The sequence below is a fragment of the Ranitomeya imitator genome, chromosome 3 (genome assembly GCF_032444005.1).
Source record: "Ranitomeya imitator isolate aRanImi1 chromosome 3, aRanImi1.pri, whole genome shotgun sequence".
NCBI lineage: Eukaryota > Metazoa > Chordata > Amphibia > Anura > Dendrobatidae > Ranitomeya > Ranitomeya imitator.
This window is the reverse complement of record NC_091284.1, coordinates 107,556,535-107,576,741: the sequence shown is the minus strand read 5'-3', so window position 1 is coordinate 107,576,741 and position 20,207 is coordinate 107,556,535. Positions and strand designations below refer to the sequence as shown.

General features: G+C 41.3%; 1 protein-coding gene across 1 annotated transcript in view; it reads left to right on the top strand.

The window, feature by feature from the left end:
• WSCD1 (WSC domain containing 1) overlaps positions 1–20,207 on the top strand; it is a 372,647-nt gene that overhangs the window by 20,844 nt on the left and 331,596 nt on the right. The window lies entirely within an intron of this gene.

Here is a 20,207-nt window from a genome sequence, read left to right as displayed (position 1 = left end):
TGTTATTCCACAAAATACGGGAATAATATCAAAACTACAACAAATTAAACTATATTAAACTATATCAAAAGGGGGAATCAAACAAGGAGGGACAGCTGGATACCAGCCGTCAGACAAGGGGAGGGGAGGGGTTACACACTTTGATACACTTTGATAGGGGCGGGGCACCTGTCAGATTGAGTTTGACGAAACCTGGCTATTATACACTACTTTTAGTAATTTACCATTTTAAGATAACCTTCTCTACTTTTTTTGTTATTCTTCTATTGAGTTGTCGGTGGCACTCAAGTCTCCTAATGAACAAGGCCGTTTCGCGTCATTCCGACAGGTTCAGGGTATTCTTAGGAGACCCACCTACCCAGTTCAACATTTTTAAATGTCTGAATAAAGAAGCATTTTTAACGAGAGACTGAATGCCCCCATCATCTTTTCTACCCATATAAAAACAATATTTAACAAAAATGGATTCGTTTTGGCATCACCATATTCTGAGAACTGTAACTTTTTTGCCAAATGAGTCATCTTGTTTTATAGATTGGGTCTTTCCGGGCGCAGCAATACCAATTATTAGGTTTTTTTTCTGTTTATCAGAAAGACTGCATTTTTTTAGTGGACAAAACGGCTTTTTTTGTGTGTGTGTTTTTTTTTTTTTTTTTTTTTTTCCACATGTTATCTAACTTTTTTTTTCTTACTTTCCCGCTGTCGGACTTGTATATTTTTTACTTTGATCTCATGCATTGCAATACTTTGTGTATGGCCGAGTACGAGACCCGTCAGTGAGTCACTGACAAAGCCTGTGAGACCCTGCTTATAGCAGGATCTTACAGGCCACCATACTCTGGGGTCATCAGATGACCTCAGGGTACTATGACAATTGGCACCTGCGATTAAGATCGTGGGGGATCCTTTAACCCCATTTTAACCACTTAGATATTTAATTATTTAATGAGTTCATTGGCCTCAATTTATTTCAAAACTGGCCAGGGACGGTACTACAGGGTGTGAGCTGTCATGTACAGCTGTCACCTGCAGGAATTTCAAACCTGGGGTGGTGATATTCACTTATTCCTCAGTGCCTTTAAAAGGTGTATCAGTGTTTTCCTAGGGGCTAAAGAAATTAAGTGTGCTCAAGATTTTTTTCAACTTTTCAAATAACCTCTTTAGGCCATGTTCACATGTTCAGTATTTAACTCCGTATTTGTTCCACCCCTGATTTTGGTCTAGAATCAGAGGAAAAGTATAACAGAAACACATCACCACTTCAGCTTTTTCACCCACTCGTGATTCTTGCTTACAAATACTGCTGTAGAATACTGAACTTGTGAACATGGCTTTTAAGGAGTTCCCTTATTACAAACATTTGTAGCTGTATATGTCCTCTCATAGTGCTTTTAGCTCTGTTTCAGAGCTCTGCCTGATTATAACGAACACAGAGTTGAACCATGTCTCATTTGTAGTAGTCTTCTCGATGTGCTGTCAGCGCTATTGCACTGCCCTTCCCTCACACTGGCTGGCTGTGTGATGGAAACTGAAGCACTGTGGAGAACTGCTGCTGCGAATGTGTTTTTATTGAGACAAACTTAATTTCTGTTGTTTTTTTTAGCTCTGATCTTACTGTGTGTGTGAATATGACAACAAAGTGCTATTGCATGGTTCACACTGGTAATTCCACCCTTTCATTTATAATAATCTCTGGAGGCAGATTCTCATGTAAATCAGTGTCCGGCCCATAGATCTGAACATCTTATTTACATATTCCAGAGAAATCCATGTTTTTCTTAGAAGATATTGAATCGAAATTATTAAGGTATCGTTCAAATTTCTGTGACCTACATGCCCATGTAGACGGCTTACGAGGGTTTATCCTACTGACAGATTTTTAAATAGAACAAAAATTTGGAACATTTTCAATAGCAGTGATTCTTTGCCATTTCACTCAGAAAGTAGAGTTGAGCGAATTTAATCGGGTCAGGGCTTATTCAGCAAAATATAGTGCTTACCGAATAAGCTGCAGAGGGAACCCGGCTTCCTGGATCGCTTCGGCTGTTTGGCGCTGCAGCTGCATGTGTTGCGGCTGTGTCACATTCACAGCACAGGCATGGAGAGCCTGAGTGCTGTGACTGTCACATAGCTGTGACACATGCAGCTGCAGAGCCAGACAGCTGATCAGCTGGAGTGATCTAGGAAGCTGGGTTCCCTCTGCCGCTTATTCGGTAAGCGCTATAGTTTGCCGAATAAGCCCTGACCCAATCAAATTCGCTCAGCTCTATCAGTAAGTCCCTCTAAGGGCTCCTTCTGACTTGCAAGAAGTACGTCTGAGTCTCGCAGGTTAAAACCCTGCTCTGGCGCCGGCACTCCAGAGCGGAGCGTGCAGCTCCATGTATTGCTGTGCAGCCACAAGATCCGCTCTGGAGTGCCGGCGCCCTAGCAGGGTTTTAACCTGCGAGACTCGGACATATTTCTCGCAAGTGAGAAGGAGCCCTAAGCTACATTCACACATTCAGTATTTGTTCCACTACTGATGTGGCTTACATATACGGATATAAAATACTAACCAATCACAGGAAAAATACAAAAGATGTGCACCATTTTTGCATTTTTCACCCCACTCCCCTTTTGGCTAGCAAATACTGAATGTGTGAACGTGGCCTAACACAAATAGCTTCCTGTCAAGTTTTAATTTGCTGTCACTCCTTTTGTTGGTTTCATTCACCTATAGTGAAATCCATCAAGGTTTTTTTTTTTTTTTTTTTTAATGATTCACAATGTGACTTATTTGTAGGTGTTAGATAACAGCATAAAAATAGCTTAGATATGGAAGGTAGATTTTTTATATGTACAAGTAGATGCATAGACATCTCATCATTGCAGATTATTTTGCATTTGATTGACTGTAGTGGTCAGCAGAAACCTAACTAGCCTGCACAAAGTCATTTACCTGGCAACAGAGATTATTGCTGTTTATATTGATTTTGATATTTCCATATTGACTTACAGGCCAATCCATCAAGATGAGCTGGAGACAATCAGTTTAATGGGGTTTTGGCCAGAATTATTGACCGATTAGATGTTGTGAGAATAAATCACTTTTATAGCTATTGTGCATGGCTGAGCCATACATATGGACCTGTTCTCTAGAGCATAGAATCACTAAACTCTATATTGCAGAACATTCCAGTGCAGTATGGTCCATTGAAATTTTATAGGTTATGCAATATGACTCAAAGCTTATAGTAAGCTGTATAGTGGCCATAAACCAGATTTTCATAGGGAAAAATCAAGTTGACAAATCCACCATAGTTTAATTTAATGTTTTCCACTATTTATTATTACTACCATGATTACTTCAAATCATCCTCTGAGTGATATAAAGCCTATACTCCCCTCCCATGCTGGTTCCGTTCCTGTGGTGTCATCATTCGCTATCCCCGAGGCTCTTGTGCAGTGTTGCTGTCTGCGCCTTTAGACAAATCGAACATTATCTGGACGTCCGGGCTGCATCGGATCCCTGGCTTCCTCTTCATGTTCCATTTGTCCAAAGGTGGAGAGAGTGATGCCAGCGCTAATTGGGCGCCAGCATCATGAGTCAAAACACCGCACAAGACCCCTGGGGAGAGCGACTGCCAACACCGCGGGAATATTTTTTTTGACAAGTTACAAAATAAATTCAAACTTTGCCATCTGGTTCGCAGCCGGAACATCTGTATCTGTCATGCACAGTGAAGGGAGACTAAGAGCAACACAAAGGATAAGAGGAAGGGAACCCAACACTAGAGAAGGGGGAGTAGAGACCCCTAGACAGATCTAACATCACCCTGTCTGTCCTGTCATCACTATATAGGTTCTGCACCTATCGCCAAGCAGGATACCTAATCCCTGCCTGACCCTGGTGATAAGCCCTGCACAGGGAACAACGGGATGAGCGCTAGTCAATCCTCAATACTGCTAAAGACAGATAGGATAAACAAAACAAAGGGGAAAACTTAGCTTGAGTAGACTTGGAGAGAAACACAGACATCAACCAGCAACACCAAGAAGGAAGATTTCCGATTACAGTAGCTCCAAGCCGTAACAAGGAACTGGAAATAGAAATATCAACCGCAACCCCTAGCAGCAAGCTGGGGGTTATAAACATCTCAGTCAAGGTGTGTCAACTAGAGCCAGGGGAGGTTGCCACTAGGTCATGAAGTCAGAAGGACCAAGCAGTAGTCTGCAAACCAAACTGCTGAGACTGTTGTGAATTCTGTGGTCAAGCTCCCTCCTGTGGTCATGAGTGGTACTTCGGCTGGTTCTGTCTATGAGCTTCCTCTGGTGGATGTGAGTGGGGCTGCGGCTTCTGAGTTTCCTTCCTCAGGTGACGAGGTTAAGTCGTTAGGTGCTGCTCTATTTAACTCCACCTAGTTCTTTGTTCCTGGCCTCCAGTCAATGTTCCAGTATTGGTCTTGCTTTCTCCTGGATCGTTCTTGTGGCCTGTCTGCCCTGCATAAGCTAAGTTTTGCTTGTGTCACTTTTGTTTGCTATATTTTCTGTCCAGCTTGCTATATTGGTTTTTCTTGCTTGCTGGAAGCTCTGAGACGCAGAGGGAGCACCTCCGTACCGTTAGTCGGTGCGGAGGGTCTTTTTGCCCCCTCTGCGTGGTTGTTTGTAGGTTTTTGTGCTGACTGCAAAGCTATCTTTCCTATCCTCGGTCTATTCACTAAGTCGGGCCTCACTTTGCTAAATCTATTTCATCTCTGTGTTTGTATTTCATCTTTACTCACAGTCATTATATGTGGGGGGCTGCCTTTTCCTTTGGGGAATTTCTCTGAGGCAAGGTAGGCTTATTTTTCTATCTTCAGGGCTAGCTAGTTTCTCAGGCTGTGCCCGAGGCGCCTAGGTTCTGGTCAGGAGCACTCCACGGCTACCTTTAGTGTGGTATGATAGGATTAGGGATTGCGGTCAGCAGAGTTCCCATGTCTCAGAGCTTGTCCTTTGTTATTTGTTATTTGTGTCTATATGTAAAATCATCCTTAAAACCCATCCTGCGCGATAATATAGGTGAATTTAATGAAAATGTAGAATCCCTGTGGGTGGAGATAAGGGGAGGGGGAAAAAATAATAAATTACTGATAGGGGTTTGTTATAAATCTCCAAAAATAATGGAAGCAATGGAGAATATCCTCGTAAAGCAAATAGATGAAGCTGCGACTCAAGGAGAAGTCATTATTATGGGGGACTTCAACTACCCTGAAATAGATTGGGGAACAGAAACCTGCAGTTCCAGCAAAGGTAATCGGTTTTTGACAATTATGAGAGACAATTACCTTTCACAACTGGTTCAGGACCCAACAAGAAGGGGGGCACTGCTCGACCTAATATTAACCAACAGGCCAGACCGCATATCAAATATAAGGGTTGGGGGTTACTTGGGAAATAGCGATCACAAAATAATAAGTTTTCATGTATCCTTTAAAAAGATGTGTAGTAGAGGGGTTACAAGGACACTAAACTTCAGGAGGGCAAATTTCCAACGGATGAGAGAGGATCTTGGTGCAATTAAATGGGACGATATCCTGAGGCACAAAAATACACAGAGAAAATGGGATACTTTTATTAGCATCCTGGATAGGACCTGTGCACAGTATATACCGTATGGGAATAAACATATTAGAAATAGGAGGAAACCAATATGGCTAAATAGAGCTGTAAGGGGCGCAATAAGGGACAAAAAGAAAGCATTTAGAGAATTAAAGGAAGTAGGTAGTGAGGAGGCATTAAATAAATACAGAAAATTAAATAAATTCTGTAAAAAGCAAATCAAGGCAGCAAAGATTGAGACAGAGAGACTCATTGCCAGAGAGAGTAAAAATAATCCTAAAATATTCTTTAACTACATAAATAGTAAGAAACTAAAAAATGATAGTGTTGGCCCCCTTAAAAATAGTCTGGGTGAGATGGTGGATGAGGATGAGGAAAAAGCCAATATGCTAAATGACTTTTTTTCATCAGTATTTACACAAGAAAATCCCATGGCAGACAAAATGTCTAGTGATAAAAATTCCCAATTAAATGTCACCTGCTTAACCCAGCAGGAAGTGCGGCGGCGTCTAAAAATCACTAAAATTGACAAATCTCCGGGCCCGGATGGGATACACCCTCGAGTACTGCAGGAATTAAGTACAGTCATTGATAGACCATTATTTTTAATCTTTAAAGACTCCATAATAACAGGGTCTGTGCCACAGGACTGGCGTATAGCAAATGTGGTGCCAATATTCAAAAAGGGAACAAAAACTGAACTCGGAAACTATAGGCCAGTAAGCTTAACCTCTACTGTGGGTAAAATCCTGGAGGGCATTCTAAGGGACGCTATACTGGAGTATCTGAAGAGGAATAACCTCATGACCCAGTATCAGCACGGGTTTACTAGGGACCGTTCATGTCAGACTAATTTGATCAGTTTCTATGAAGAGGTAAGTTCCGGATTGGACCAAGGGAACCCAGTGGATGTAGTGTATATGGACTTTTCAAAAGCTTTTGATACGGTGCCACACAAAAGGTTGATACATAAAATGAGAATAATGGGGATAGGGGGAAATATGTGCAAGTGGGTTGAGAGCTGGCTCAGGGATAGGAAACAAAGGGTGGTTATTAATGGAGCACACTCGGACTGGGTAGCGGTTAGCAGTGGGGTACCACAGGGGTCAATATTGGGCCCTCTTCTTTTTAACATATTTATTAATGACCTTGTAGGGGGCATTCAGAGTAGAATTTCAATATTTGCAAATGACACTAAACTCTGCAGGGTAATCAATACAGAGGAGGACAATTCTATATTACAGGATGATTTATGTAAACTAGAAGCTTGGGCTGATAAATGGCAAATGAGCTTTAATGGGGATAAATGTAAGGTCATGCACTTGGGTAGAAGTAATAAGATGTATAATTATGTGCTTAATTCTAAAACTCTGGGCAAAACCGTCAATGAAAAAGACCTGGGTGTATGGGTGGATGACAAACTTAAATTCAGTGGCCAGTGTCAGGCAGCTGCTACAAAGGCAAATAAAATAATGGGATGCATTAAAAGAGGCATAGATGCTCATGAGGAGAATATAATTTTACCTCTATACAAGTCACTAGTTCGACCACACTTAGAATACTGTGCACAGTTCTGGTCTCCGGTGTATAAGAAAGACATAGCTGAACTGGAGCGGGTGCAGAGAAGAGCGACCAAGGTTATTAGAGGACTGGGGGGTCTGCAATACCAAGATAGGTTATTACACTTGGGGCTATTTAGTTTGGAAAAACGAAGACTAAGGGGTGATCTCATTTTAATGTATAAATATATGAGGGGACAGTACAAAGACCTTTCTGATGATCTTTTTAATCATAGACCTGAAACAGGGACAAGGGGGCATCCTCTGCGGTTGGAGGAAAAAAGGTTTAAGCATAGTAACAGACACGGATTCTTTACTGTAAGAGCAGTGAGACTATGGAACTCTCTGCCGTGTGATGTTGTAATGAGTGATTCATTACTTAAATTTAAGAGGGGACTGGATACCTTTCTGGAAAAGTATAATGTTACAGGGTATATACACTAGATTCCTTGATAGGGCGTTGATCCAGGGAACTAGTCTGATTGCCGTATGTGGAGTCGGGAAGGAATTTTTTTCCCCAATGTGGAGCTTACTCTTTGCACATGGGTTTTTTTTGCCTTCCTCTGGATCAACATGTTAGGGCATGTTAGGTTAGGCTTTGGGTTGAACTAGATGGACATATAGTCTTCCTTCAACCTTAATAACTATGTAAACTATGTACTATGTAAACTATGTATCAGGTCACTTGTGTGCTCTTAACCACCAGGTCCATTGTGTTTCTGAATCACCAGTTCATAACATGAGACCTTCTGCAGACTGATGCAGTGCAACGGTCTGCAGCCTTTGACACATCCGTGACAGTATCAGTCTGATATACAAAAAAGGTTGCACTCTATTGTGCAAAAGCATGTCTAATCTGAAATATATGAAATTTGAATAGCAAAATGGCTTTTGAACATTAGGAAAATATTTAAGAGACGCTTTGCACAGAATTTGATATAATCAAATAGTGTGAGCCCATCAACCGTCATCAAGGTGGTCTCATATAACTGATGGGTCCCTGACCCCCCTGTCCAAATGTGAACACTTACCGAAGGCCAATGTCTGTATGCCTGGGTGAATGTGGACACCTCTGTTCAGCAAAGCCTACATATGAGTTAGCCGGGACCAAGTGTGATGAGATGCAATTAAAAACCACATGGTGATGGGAGGAGTGCTGAGTCTTTTTTTTTTTTTTTTTTTGTCAGTATCAGTCTGATGCCATTGGCAACTGCACCACCGTATAACTCACATGTGCAGTAATGGCTTTGCTCTAGTCTCTGGCTCTGGTCTGTGTTCTATTTCACACAGACAGGCATAGGCAAAACCTACTGCTCTGATGCTTTCAAACCAATACAGACCCAACAATCCCTTACTTGAAAGTTTAAATGAGAATCGTGGTCATTGGCCACTTCAAAGACCTCGACTGGATGGAGAGATCCATCGCATGGATGGGCAACACGGTGGCGCAGTGGTTAGCACAGCAGCCTTGCAGCGCTGGGGTCCTGGGTTCTAATCCCACCCAGGACAACATCTGCAAAGAGTTTGTATGTTCTCTCCGTGTTTGCGTGGGTTTCCTCCGTGCGCTCCGGTTTCCTCCCACATTCCAAAGACATACTGATAGGGATTCTAGATTGTGAGCCCCATCGGGGACAGTGATGATGATGTGTGCAAAAAACTGTAAAGCGCTGCGGAATATGTTAGCGCTATATAAAAATAAAGATTATTATTATGTCTATCTTACAGATCTCTCCAAAAATCAAAGACCATGTCAGGTTTTCCTAATTCTGACTTGGTCAAATCAAGTCCACACTCACTTTTATTTTCCATTGTAACCACAGCTGTGGCTGTAATTGCAATGCTCTCCAGCGGGTTCAGTATGTGTCTATTCAGATCTTGGGGATACATAATGACCCATGTATATGATTCTTCTTACTGCCTCACAATACTTTGCCAACGTTATTTTTACACTTTAAGGGACCTGAAAGGGGCTTACCAGTTCTCTCCCCATGATTCCATCACAAAATATGACTCTACCACCTCTCTGCTAATGTCGCAGCCATGTTGGGACATGGTGGCCATCCACTGCTCCATCCATCTGGACCATCTAAGGTTGCACAGCACTCCTCAGTAAACAAGACTGCTTTAGCATTGATCTTCATGTATGTGTGGGCCCACTGCAACTATTTCTGCTTGTGAGCACTGTTTAGGGGTGGCCGACTAGTAGGTTTATGCACAATTGCAAGCCTCTACACATTGAAGTTCGTGGGATTCCAGTGGCACCAGCAGCTTCAAAAAACTGTTTGCTGCTTTGTACTGGTATTTTAGCTGCTGCTTTCTTAATCTGGTAAATTTGACAGAAACCTTCTTCTTTATGCCTTTATCTGCACTAACCCATCTTCACTCTGTATCAGTCACACATCTCTTCACAGTACAATGATCACACTTAAATATTCATTAAATATCTAATGTTTCTATACCTAATCCAAAGCATTGCACTATTTGACGCTTTTTGGCAGCAGAGTTGCTTGAAAGTTGTGGCTTGCCTAACAATGTGGAACGTCCTTCTTAAGTAGTTTTCCATTAACTGGGTTCACCTGGCAAACTAATTATCACAGATTTTTGAGATTCATTTTGGTGATCTGAAGAGCCCTGAGACACAAACCATCAAATAATTTGCTTGACAAATAAAAAATACATATCTTCATGATGCTTACATCCAATTTACATAGCATTTTGGAACGTGGTATACTTTTTAAAGAAAATAGCCAAGATTTACTAATCCTAGACATTCCCTTTTAACTGATCATAGTGTATGCATTTGGCTTTCTATGTATGACTGAAAATTGACGGATTGGAGTTTAAAGGTTTATCCCAACTGGGCCGAATTTATTTATTTATTTATTTATTTATTTTTTTTGCTTTCTAACTCCTTTTTTTTTTTTCAGGAGTCATAACTTTTATTTGTTTGCCTACATAATAATGTAATGGCATGTTTTTTCAGAGTGAATTGTAGTTTTGAATGGCACCATTAATTTTACCCATCAGTGTGATAGGAAACAATAAAAAAATGTGGAAATTAAAAAAAAAAAAAAATAAACCTGTTTTGTGTTATAATTTTTCTGATCAAGTTTCATTTTCCATCAGTATTGCTGAGTGAGGGATGGATTTTTTTGTGTGGTGAGAACATTTTCATTTGTACAATTTGAAAGCAAATATAAAGCATTTATACTTTATAATAAAATACTTAATATTGTATTTTGTTAAAGTTGCAGCAACCATAAAGAAAAAAAAATGGTTTTGTAAATTTTGTTGGATAATTTAGCAATTGCTGATCAACTTTTAACCCTTCTAACTTCCTAATAAAAAAAATGTTATGTTTAAAAAATGATGCAGATGTAAATTAGACATGTGGTAAATGTTATTTATTAACTATTTTATGTGACATAGGCATAAAAATTTAAAGTTTGAAAAATTTGCATCAAATTTTTTGATATTTTCACAAATAAACTCAAGTCATATTGAACGAATTTTATTACTATCTTGAAGTACAATATATCGAAAAAAGCAATCTTTGAATCACTGGGATCCGTTGAAATATTAGAAAAATTATTGCCATGTAAATTAACACTGGTCAGAATTGTAAAATTTAGCCTGATCATAAAGGTGAAAACAGGTTGGGGGATGAAGGGGTTAATTTCCAGATAACAGAGTTTTAATTAAAAAAAATGCCTTTATGCAAACATTTCTCTAAAATTTATATATTTTGTATTTTCGATAAAGTACAGTATGGTTACAAAGTAGCTTCTGGGTACATGAGACCTCTAGAAATCTTAACCAGGTCTAGATCTTTGCAGATTGAACCTGGTTTTATTGTTAGAAAGGCAGTCTTGTATTCGCATTATAGAAAAGTTTCAGTATGACATATGTAACTGGGAATAAATGTGAATAACTTCTAATATAAAAGATATAGCCTTTTAAAATATGCTGTTTTAAAACAAGAAATGTGAGATGCAAAACAAAATCTAACTCTTCTGCTTCAGTGACTTTTGAGGCTTCTTTTTCTTCTCTGTTGTTTTTCATGCTGTTGAATGCACAGATGTGGTTATGGCTGGCACATCTACCAAAGGACAAACCAATTGTAATTGATTTGCCTTTCAGAATGCCCAAACAAGACCTTCATGGAGAAACAAGTGCTTACAAAATCTACTTTGAGCTGAAATTGAGTTATTTTGCAGACATTTCAAATCATAAGTCTAGACCCATCTTTTGTTTAACCAGTTCTTTGTCGACAAAGTTTTCTTAATAGACTTGCATTTATCTTGCCCACCACTGTAAAGGTACCTTCACATTGAACAACTTTAGCATGAAAACGACAGCGATCCGTGACGTTGCAGCGTCCTGGATAGCGATCTCATTGTGTTTGACACGCAGCAGCGATCAGGATCCTGCTGTGACATCGCTGGTCGTCGCTGAAAGTCCGGAACTTTATTTGGTCGTCAGGTCGGTGTGATTCGTCATGTTTGACAGCAAAAGCAATGATGCCTGCAATGGTTTTCAATGGAGCGAACAACCAGTGAGAACGATAAATACGTCACTGGATCGCTCCTGCATCGCTCAGCTGTTGCCGGTGTTTAACGTCTCCTAGCGACCTAAAAAGCGACGCTGCAGCGATCGGCTCGTTGTCTATATCGCTGCAGCGTCGCTAAATGTGACAGTACCTTAAGATATGATTGGTGGATAGGTGTAACAGACATAACAGCTGTCGGTGGACCTAACAACTATGGAGGCCCACTACTGCTCAGAAGAGTCAAGAAAATCACATTTTTTGTGATTCGATTTGCACAAATTTTGTCAAAATTTTCATACAGTCAACTGCCATTTTGGATAGTTCTGGGATGGGGTTTAAAAAGTCTTATACTCCTTTCTCCATATGAAGAGTATCCCTAATGATGTACGTCTTTTCCTACATAACAGCATGTTGCCTAATAAAGAAAACGGGAAATAAAAAACAGAGGAACCGATCAGAAAACCTGTGGCAATGAAATGAGCATGGAGCCATCTGAGGGATGGCCAGTATAAGAGTTTGTTTGTTTTTGTGTTTTTTAAACCCCTGCTAAGCACCCTGAATCGAGCAAATCTGCCAAATTAAACATTGAGAGATTCATTCAGCTTCCTTGTAGACATTTCTATTTTGCATTATTTCCATGCTGTGATAAAGGCCGAACTTTTAAATTCCTATTTTGCATCTGATTTCTCTCAGAAAGGAAATGTAATATCAACTGATCTTCACTGTCCTATTAAAGGAATAGAATAATCCAGGATATCTATAAACAGAAAGATAGCGAGAAAACACTTAGCTAACATATATGAATTCAAGTTTCCAGGTCCAGATGAATTACACCCCAGAGTACTGAAGGAGATAGCAGAAGAAATTTTGGAACCACTATCCATAATCTTTGAAAATTCTTGGAGAACAGGAGAAGTCCCAGAAGACTGGAGAACAGCAAATGTTATTCCCATCTTCAAAAAGGGGAAGAAGGTGGACCCTGGGAACTATAAGCCAGTGAGTCTGACTTCTATACCAGGAAAGATCTTTGAACAAATTATTAAACAACGTGTTAGGAGTCGAGTTTCCTCTGCTGCACAGGGGGAATCTCGATCCATGTTTGCTGCAGTCACCCATTCTGCATCGGCCGCAGTGGAGCCTGCTCAGCGGAGATGTCGCTCCCAGCGTCTCACTAGGACTGATTCTGTGCAAAGGGTTACTACTGCCTCTCCTGGCTCTGCTATTGTACCCTGCACTGATCTGCGGTGAGCAGGCTTTTCTGGAACTAAGTCCTACTTTGCACACACTGAGCATGCCCAGGGCAAGATCTCTCAGTGGAGATCTAGGGTCACATGCTCAGGTACTGCAGCGACTTCCATTGGTCCTTCTCACGGAAGGTCCTGTAGGTGCTAGGACTAAGTTCTGCTTTGCACACTGAGCATGCCCAGGGCAAGATCTTAGTGGAGATCTAGGGTCACATGCTCAGGTACTGCAGCAATTCCATTGGTCCTTCTCTGAAAGGTCCTATACATGCTGCAGCTATTTAAGGCTCGCATGGCCGCACAGCCATGCGCTAGTATCCTCTTATGTTATGTGCTTTGCGCCAGTGTGGTCATGTGTTTGAATGTGTTCAGGGACCTGGCTGAAATAAGCCCCTAGAATGCTGGCACCTCCAGCGAGGAGTTTTGTGTGCATGCATGACCACTCACTGCTCACATCTGGGTAGTTGGCCTGTGCCTCTGTGAAAGTCTAACAGGGCACAGAGCTTTGCCTTCTCGGCTGCTCTGTGAAGCTAACAGAGCTGGTTTATACCACCATATAGTGCCGCCATTTTTTTGGCAGCAGGTTCTTTCCTGCACGGTGGATCCCGGGCTGCGAACGCACCAATCCCACTTAATAAATATATTCGGTGCGTTCCTCCAACCCTAACACAACGTGTATATAAGTACCTGGATAAGAATGAAGTGATTATCCAGAGTCAGCATGGGTTTGTAACTAATAAGTCATGTCAGACTAAATTTCCTCTGACAGGATCCTTCTAGGAATTAAGTACAAGTTGATCGCATTATCTATCGATCTTTCTTACCATATATGGTTGATTCTCAGGTTGGACTCAAACCAACTGTCATTTGGTAACACAGTGGATATAAGCCGCCTTTGGTGTTGCGCAACACTATAAGATGAATGGGACCCTGTATTTTGGCTTCTGATTCCTAAATGCAAGCGTGCCTTGTTCCTATGACAACTGGCGTCATCATGTATTTCTTTGTCAGAAGATACATTGATTTTTATACCTATATGGCGTATATGATTGGAGCTGGGCTGTTATGAAGACCTTTGAATCCGCTTATTTTTACCTACTGAGAACGGCGGATGTCTTAAGGTACCTTCACACTGAACAATTTAACAACGATAGGGAGGGGCTGAGTGATGGCTGGCGTTTGTGTCTGGGGGAAAGACGTGCCCCCCGGACAGACTAAAAAGTATGGCGGGCAAATTTAAAAAACTAATATTGCAGCGTTGGAAATAAAAGCCACCTTCACAGAATGCAGCATTAGTGCTGCACAAGGTGGCTCTTTTAGTTAAAAACGCCAGGGGGTGACAGGTTCCCTTTAACCCCTTCCCGACCTGTGACACAGCGTATGCGTCATGAAAGTCGGTGCCAATCCGAACTGTGACACATATACTGTGTCACAAAATGATCACGTTCCTGCAGATCGGGTGAAAGGGTTAACTCCAATTTCACCCGACCTGCAGGGACAGGGGGAGTGGTACTTCATCCCAGGGGGGTGGGTTAGCCCCCCCATGGCTACTATCGCTGATTGGCCGTTTCACTTTCAACAGTCAATCAGAGCAATTTGCAATATTTCACCAATGAAACTTGGTGAAATATTACAATTCAGCCATTGCCGATGCTGCAATATCATCGGCCACGGCTGGAGACCCCCATCTGCCCCCCGCCACCGACTGACAGCGGCGATCTGCTGCTGCCATCAGTCTTTCCTCCCCTCCGTTATGTCCTCTGCTGCAATCTTCTCCCCTCTGTCCTGTCCGGCGCCCCCCTTCTGTCCAATCCCACCCCCTGTACCTCCGGAGTCCCAGAGTCCCTCCCGGTGTCCGTCCAGCTTCTAGTATGGGTGCCACCATCTTCCAAGGCCGGCAGATTCGTTCATTCACTTTGATCACTGTGCTAGATCCTATCACAGTGATCAAAATAAAAAAAATAGTAAAGATACCCCCCCTTTATCACCCCTATAGGTAGGGAACATAATAAAATAAGGAAAATATATTTATTTTTTCCACTAGGGTTAGGGCTGCAATTAGGGTTAGGGTTAAAAATAGGGTTAGGGTTGCAATTAGGGTTAGGGTTAGAATTAGGGTTAGAATTAGGGTTACGGTTGGAAATAGGATTAGAATTAGGCTATGTTCACACAGTGAGGATTTGGCTGCGGATCCGCAGCGGATTGACCACTGCAGATTTGTAGCAGTTTTCCATCACGTTTACAGTACCACGTAAACCTATGGAAAACCAAATCCGCTGTGCCCATGGTGTGGAAAATACAGCTCGGTATTTTCCGCAGCATGTCAATTCTTTGTGCGGATTTCGCAGCGTTTTACACCTGTTCCTGAATAGGAATCCGCAGGTGAAATCCGCACATAAAACTAAATCCGCTGGCAAAACACAGTGTATATTTTACCTGCGGATTTTTCAAAAACGCACACAAATCCACAACGTGGGTACATAGCCTTAGGGTTAGGGTTGGAATTAGAGTTATGGTTGGAATTAGGGTTAGGGTTGGAATTAGGGTTAAGATTAGGGTTACGGGTGTGTTGGGGTTAGGGTTAGGATTGTGGTTAGGGTTGGGATTAGGGTTAGGGGTGTGTTGGGGTTAGGGTTGTGGTTAGGGTTGGGATTAGGGTTAGGGGTGTTAAAGAAAGAAGAGCACTCAAAATCCGTGCAAAAAAGTCCGTTCTTTATTATGGCTTCACATTAACATAGCAGAACATGGCAGGGAGAAACTGTGGAGAAAGACGGCCGTTTCGCGCTCCTGCGCTTCTACGGGTCTGATGTTCTCCCTGCCATGGCAGTTTCTCCCTGCCATGTTCTGCTATTTTAATGTGAAGCCATAATAAAGAACATACTTTTTTGCACAGATGGTGAGTGCTCTTCTTTCTTTAACATTTGTCCAAAGTTTTGCATACTCTGTTTTCTGAATGGAGTGTTCCGGAGTGGCCAAAGAACGCATTTTCAGCGCAAGGGAGGTGAGACTGGTGCATTGAGCTCATTGTGCGCACCACTTTTTTCTTTATCATTAGGGTTAGGGGTGTGTTGGGGTTAGGGTTGTGATTAGGGTTAGGTTTGTGTTGGGGTTAGTGTTGGAGTTAGAATTGAGGGGTTTCCACTGTTTAGGCACATCAGGGGGTCTCCAAACATGACATGGCACCACCATTGATTCCAGCCAATCTGGCGTTGAAAAAGTGAAATGGTGCTCCCTCCCTTCCAAGCGCAGACGTGCACCCAAACAGTGGTTTACCCTCACATATGAGGTACATACTCTGGACGAACTGGACAAGAATTTTTGGGGTCTAATTTCTCCTGTTCCGCTTGTGAAAATAAAAATTGCGGGCTAAAAAATGATTTTTGAAGAAAGAAAAATGATTTTTTATTTTCACGGCTCTGCGTTATAAACTTCTGTAAAGCACTTGGGGGTTCAAAGTGCTCACCACACATCTAGATAAGTTCCTTGGGCGGTCTAGTTTCCAAAAGGGGGTCAATGGTGGGGAGTTTCTACTGTTTAGGCCCATCAGGGGCTCTGCAAACGCATCGTGACGCCCGCAGAGCATTCCATCAAAGTCTGCATTTCAAAACGTCACTACTTCCCTTCCGAGCCCCGACATGTGCCCAAACAGTGGTTTCCCCCCACATATGGGGTATCATCGTACTCAGGACAAACTAGACAACAACTTTTGGGGTCCAATTTCTCCTGTTACTCTTGTGAAAATAAAAAATTGCGGGCTAAAAAATCATTTTTGAGGAAAGAAAAATTTATTATTTTCACTGCCTGTGTTATAAACGTCTGTGAAGCACTTGGGGGGGTTCAAAGTGCTCACCACACATCTAGATAAGTTCCTTGGGGGTCTAGTTTCCAAAATGGGGTCACTTGTGGGGGAGCTCCAATGTGTAGGCACATCAGGGGCTCTCCAAACGCGACATGGTGTCCGCTAACGATTGAAGCCAATTTTTCATTCAAAAGTCAAATGGCGCTCCTTCCATTCTGAGCCTTGCTGTGTGCCCAAACAGTGGTTTACCCCCACATGTGAGGTATCGGTGTACTCAGGAGAAATTGCCCAACAAATTTTAGGATCCATTTTATCCTTGCCCATGTGAAAAAGAAAAAATTGAGGCTAAAGAACCTTTTTGTGAAAAAAAAAAAAAAAAAGGTACTTTTTCATTTTTACGGATCAATTTGTGAAGCACCAGAAGGTTGAAAATGCTCACTATGCATCTAGATAAGTTCCTTGGGGGGGTCTAGGTTCAAAAATGGGGTCACTTGTGGGGAAGCTCCAATGTTTAGGCACACAGGAGCTCTCCAAACGCGACATGGTGTCAGCGAAAGATTGGAGCCAATTTTTCATTAACAAAATCAAATGGCACTCCTTCCCTCCCGAGCCCTGCCGTGCGCCCAAACAGTAGTTCCCCCCAAATATGGGGTATCGGCGTACTCAGGACAAATTGGACAACTTTCGGGGTCCACTTTCTCCTTTTACCCTTGGGAAAATAAAAAAATTGTTGCTAAAAGATCATTTTTGTGACTAAAAAGTTAAATGTTCATTTTTTTCCTTCCATGTTACTTCTGCTGCTGTGAAACACCTGAAGGGTTAATAAACTTATAAACTTCTTGAGTGTGGTTTTAAGCACCTTGAGGGGAGCAGTTTTTAGAATGGTGTCACTTTTGGGTATTTTCAACCATATAGACCCCTCAAACTGATTTCAAATGTGAGGTGGTTCCTAAAAATAATGGTTTTGTAAATTTTGTTGTAAAAAATGAGAAATCGCTGGTCAAATTTTAACTTCCTAGCATAAAAAAAAATTGTTTCCAAAATTGTGCTGATGTAAAGTAGACATGTGGGAAATGTAAATGTCACATAACTCTATTTAACAGAATAAAAATTAAAAATGTGAAAATTGCAAAACTTTCTAAATTTTTGTCAAATTTCTGATTTTTTTTTTTTTTGTCACAAATAAACGCAAATATTATCGACCTAAATTTACTATTAACATGAAGCCCAATATGTCACGAAAAAACAGTCTCAGAATCGCTAGGATCCGTTGAAGCGTTCCTGAGTTATTACCTCATAAAGGGACACTGGTCAGAATTGCAAAAAATGGCCAGGACATTAAGGTCAAAATAGGCTGGGTTATAAAGGGGTTAAGTCTTGTTATTTTGGATCACTATGGTAAAACTTATTATGGCTTCAACTGCTATGCTGCCATTGCACAGAAAGATAGAGTTGTGTAGTGGAGAATTTGATGTTGGTTGCAAGTGATTTATGTTGACTGTTCTTTAAATTATTCACCACCAAAAAAATGTATTTGCTCTGTTACAGCTCCAATAACACGATGTTGGCTTGTTCAAAATACACAGCTGTCCAGACTGCATGGTTTGTTATGGTTTATGTTAATCTTTGTGATTTAACTGCAGACAGCATTATAATGTGGAAATACAGAAAGAACGTTATATCATATCAGTCAGTAAAATTGCATAGTATGCAAGATCTGATCTTTTCTTGTCAATGCTGAATTTTGAAACTAACGCTCACAAAACACAAATACTATACTCTGATGCAGAGCCTGGAGGAGTGGTACACAAGAGCTTAAAGGGAACCTGTCACCAGGATTTCCCCATAGAAAGTATAGCCAGCACCTTTTTAATCCCTTTTTTACAGCTTTCTAAAATGATGTACATATATACTCAGACCCCTATGAAAGGCACAAAAAAACTTTTATTATGCACACACACAGATGGCGTGCTGCGGTACAATGGGCTTATCTGGTTTTGATATGGGGACTTCTCTCTTCTTACGAACATCATCCTCCTTGTGGCTGATGGTACATTAACCACAAAGTGACCCCACCGCGCTTCTGCGCATGTGCACTTCCCCCTGCCCTGCCGAGGGCAGAGCACAGCACTATAGTGCTCATGCGCCGACTTTACCTATGGGTTATTGGTGTTCATTGGCCATGTGCACTACAGTACTTTGCTCTGCCCTCGGCATTGCAGAGAGAAATGCACCTGCTCAGGAGTGCGACGGGGACACTGTGGATGACGTAGGAATGCGTCATGCACATGAAGCGGGGAAGGAAGATGACGATCGTAAGTAGAGAGGAGCCTCTGGATCAAGACCAGAGACTCCCATCGGAGCAGATCGCACAATTTGTGAGTAAAATTAAAGGTCTTTTTTATGTGTTGCATAGGGTTTTGGGGACACAGACATAATAGTAGTTTGCTAAAATGAAGGACATGAGTGAAGTCTTTTAAATGTATTAAAGTTTTTAGGAGGAAGTTATTTTAATAGGAAACCATGCCGGAGCTTGATGGCACAATCTAAACCTAGCTTGGAAGAAAGTTCCAGCAGATTTGGTTGAAAAATCAACGTCAGCTGTAAGTGCATTTCATCAAGTCTACGGAAAACGTGAGTGTTCGTATATGTGTAACCTCATATATACAAATTTAATGGAAATAAAATAAGAGCATGTGGTTCACGAGGATCATTTTACTGAAAAAAAAAGAAAAAGAAATATACAAAGGAGGCTTCTAACAGCTGCACCAGTACAGAACCCTGTCACTGAAACCTCTGCATCCTATGCATTTTGTCATTATGATTTCATTCTTTTCACACAATGAGTAATCCATATTCTAAACTGAAGACAGAGGTGAACCTTTTGCTCTCCAGTAGCTGATTTGCATAGACTGAAGTAGTTATGATTACCCCATCTTCTGGCACCTTAATGATGTTCAATACCGAATGTTATGGCTAGCCACATAGCTTCCTTGATGAATTACAGAAGGGGTTTACCTACAGTATTTTCTTGTCTCCGGAATATGAATGTGTGTCTTAATAAGACCCCTTTTATCAACTCAGATTTATTTCTGATTTTCTTAAAGTAAAAAAATTGAGATGGAATGATGTATAACTACAATCTGCTACAACAGTTTAGAGCCCTGAGCCCCAAAGAGAGATAATACCAGAATAATGATCATAAAAAAATATAAAGTTTATTTACTTATGATCAAAAAGTAGACAGTGCATATAGGTATATGATAAGGACACAAATAAATAGAATGTCTCCATCAAAAGCAATGCTTGCACGCCTGTTACAAAGCCCAAGACTATCACATGTTATTACACACAGAGCCTGAAACAAAAATATATACAGCTCCTACTGGAGAGGAGAGATGTAATGTAGAAATGGAGAGCAATGTGATACAACCATATGATGGCATCAAAATAGAGAAACAGTGTTCCCACAAAAGAGTCCA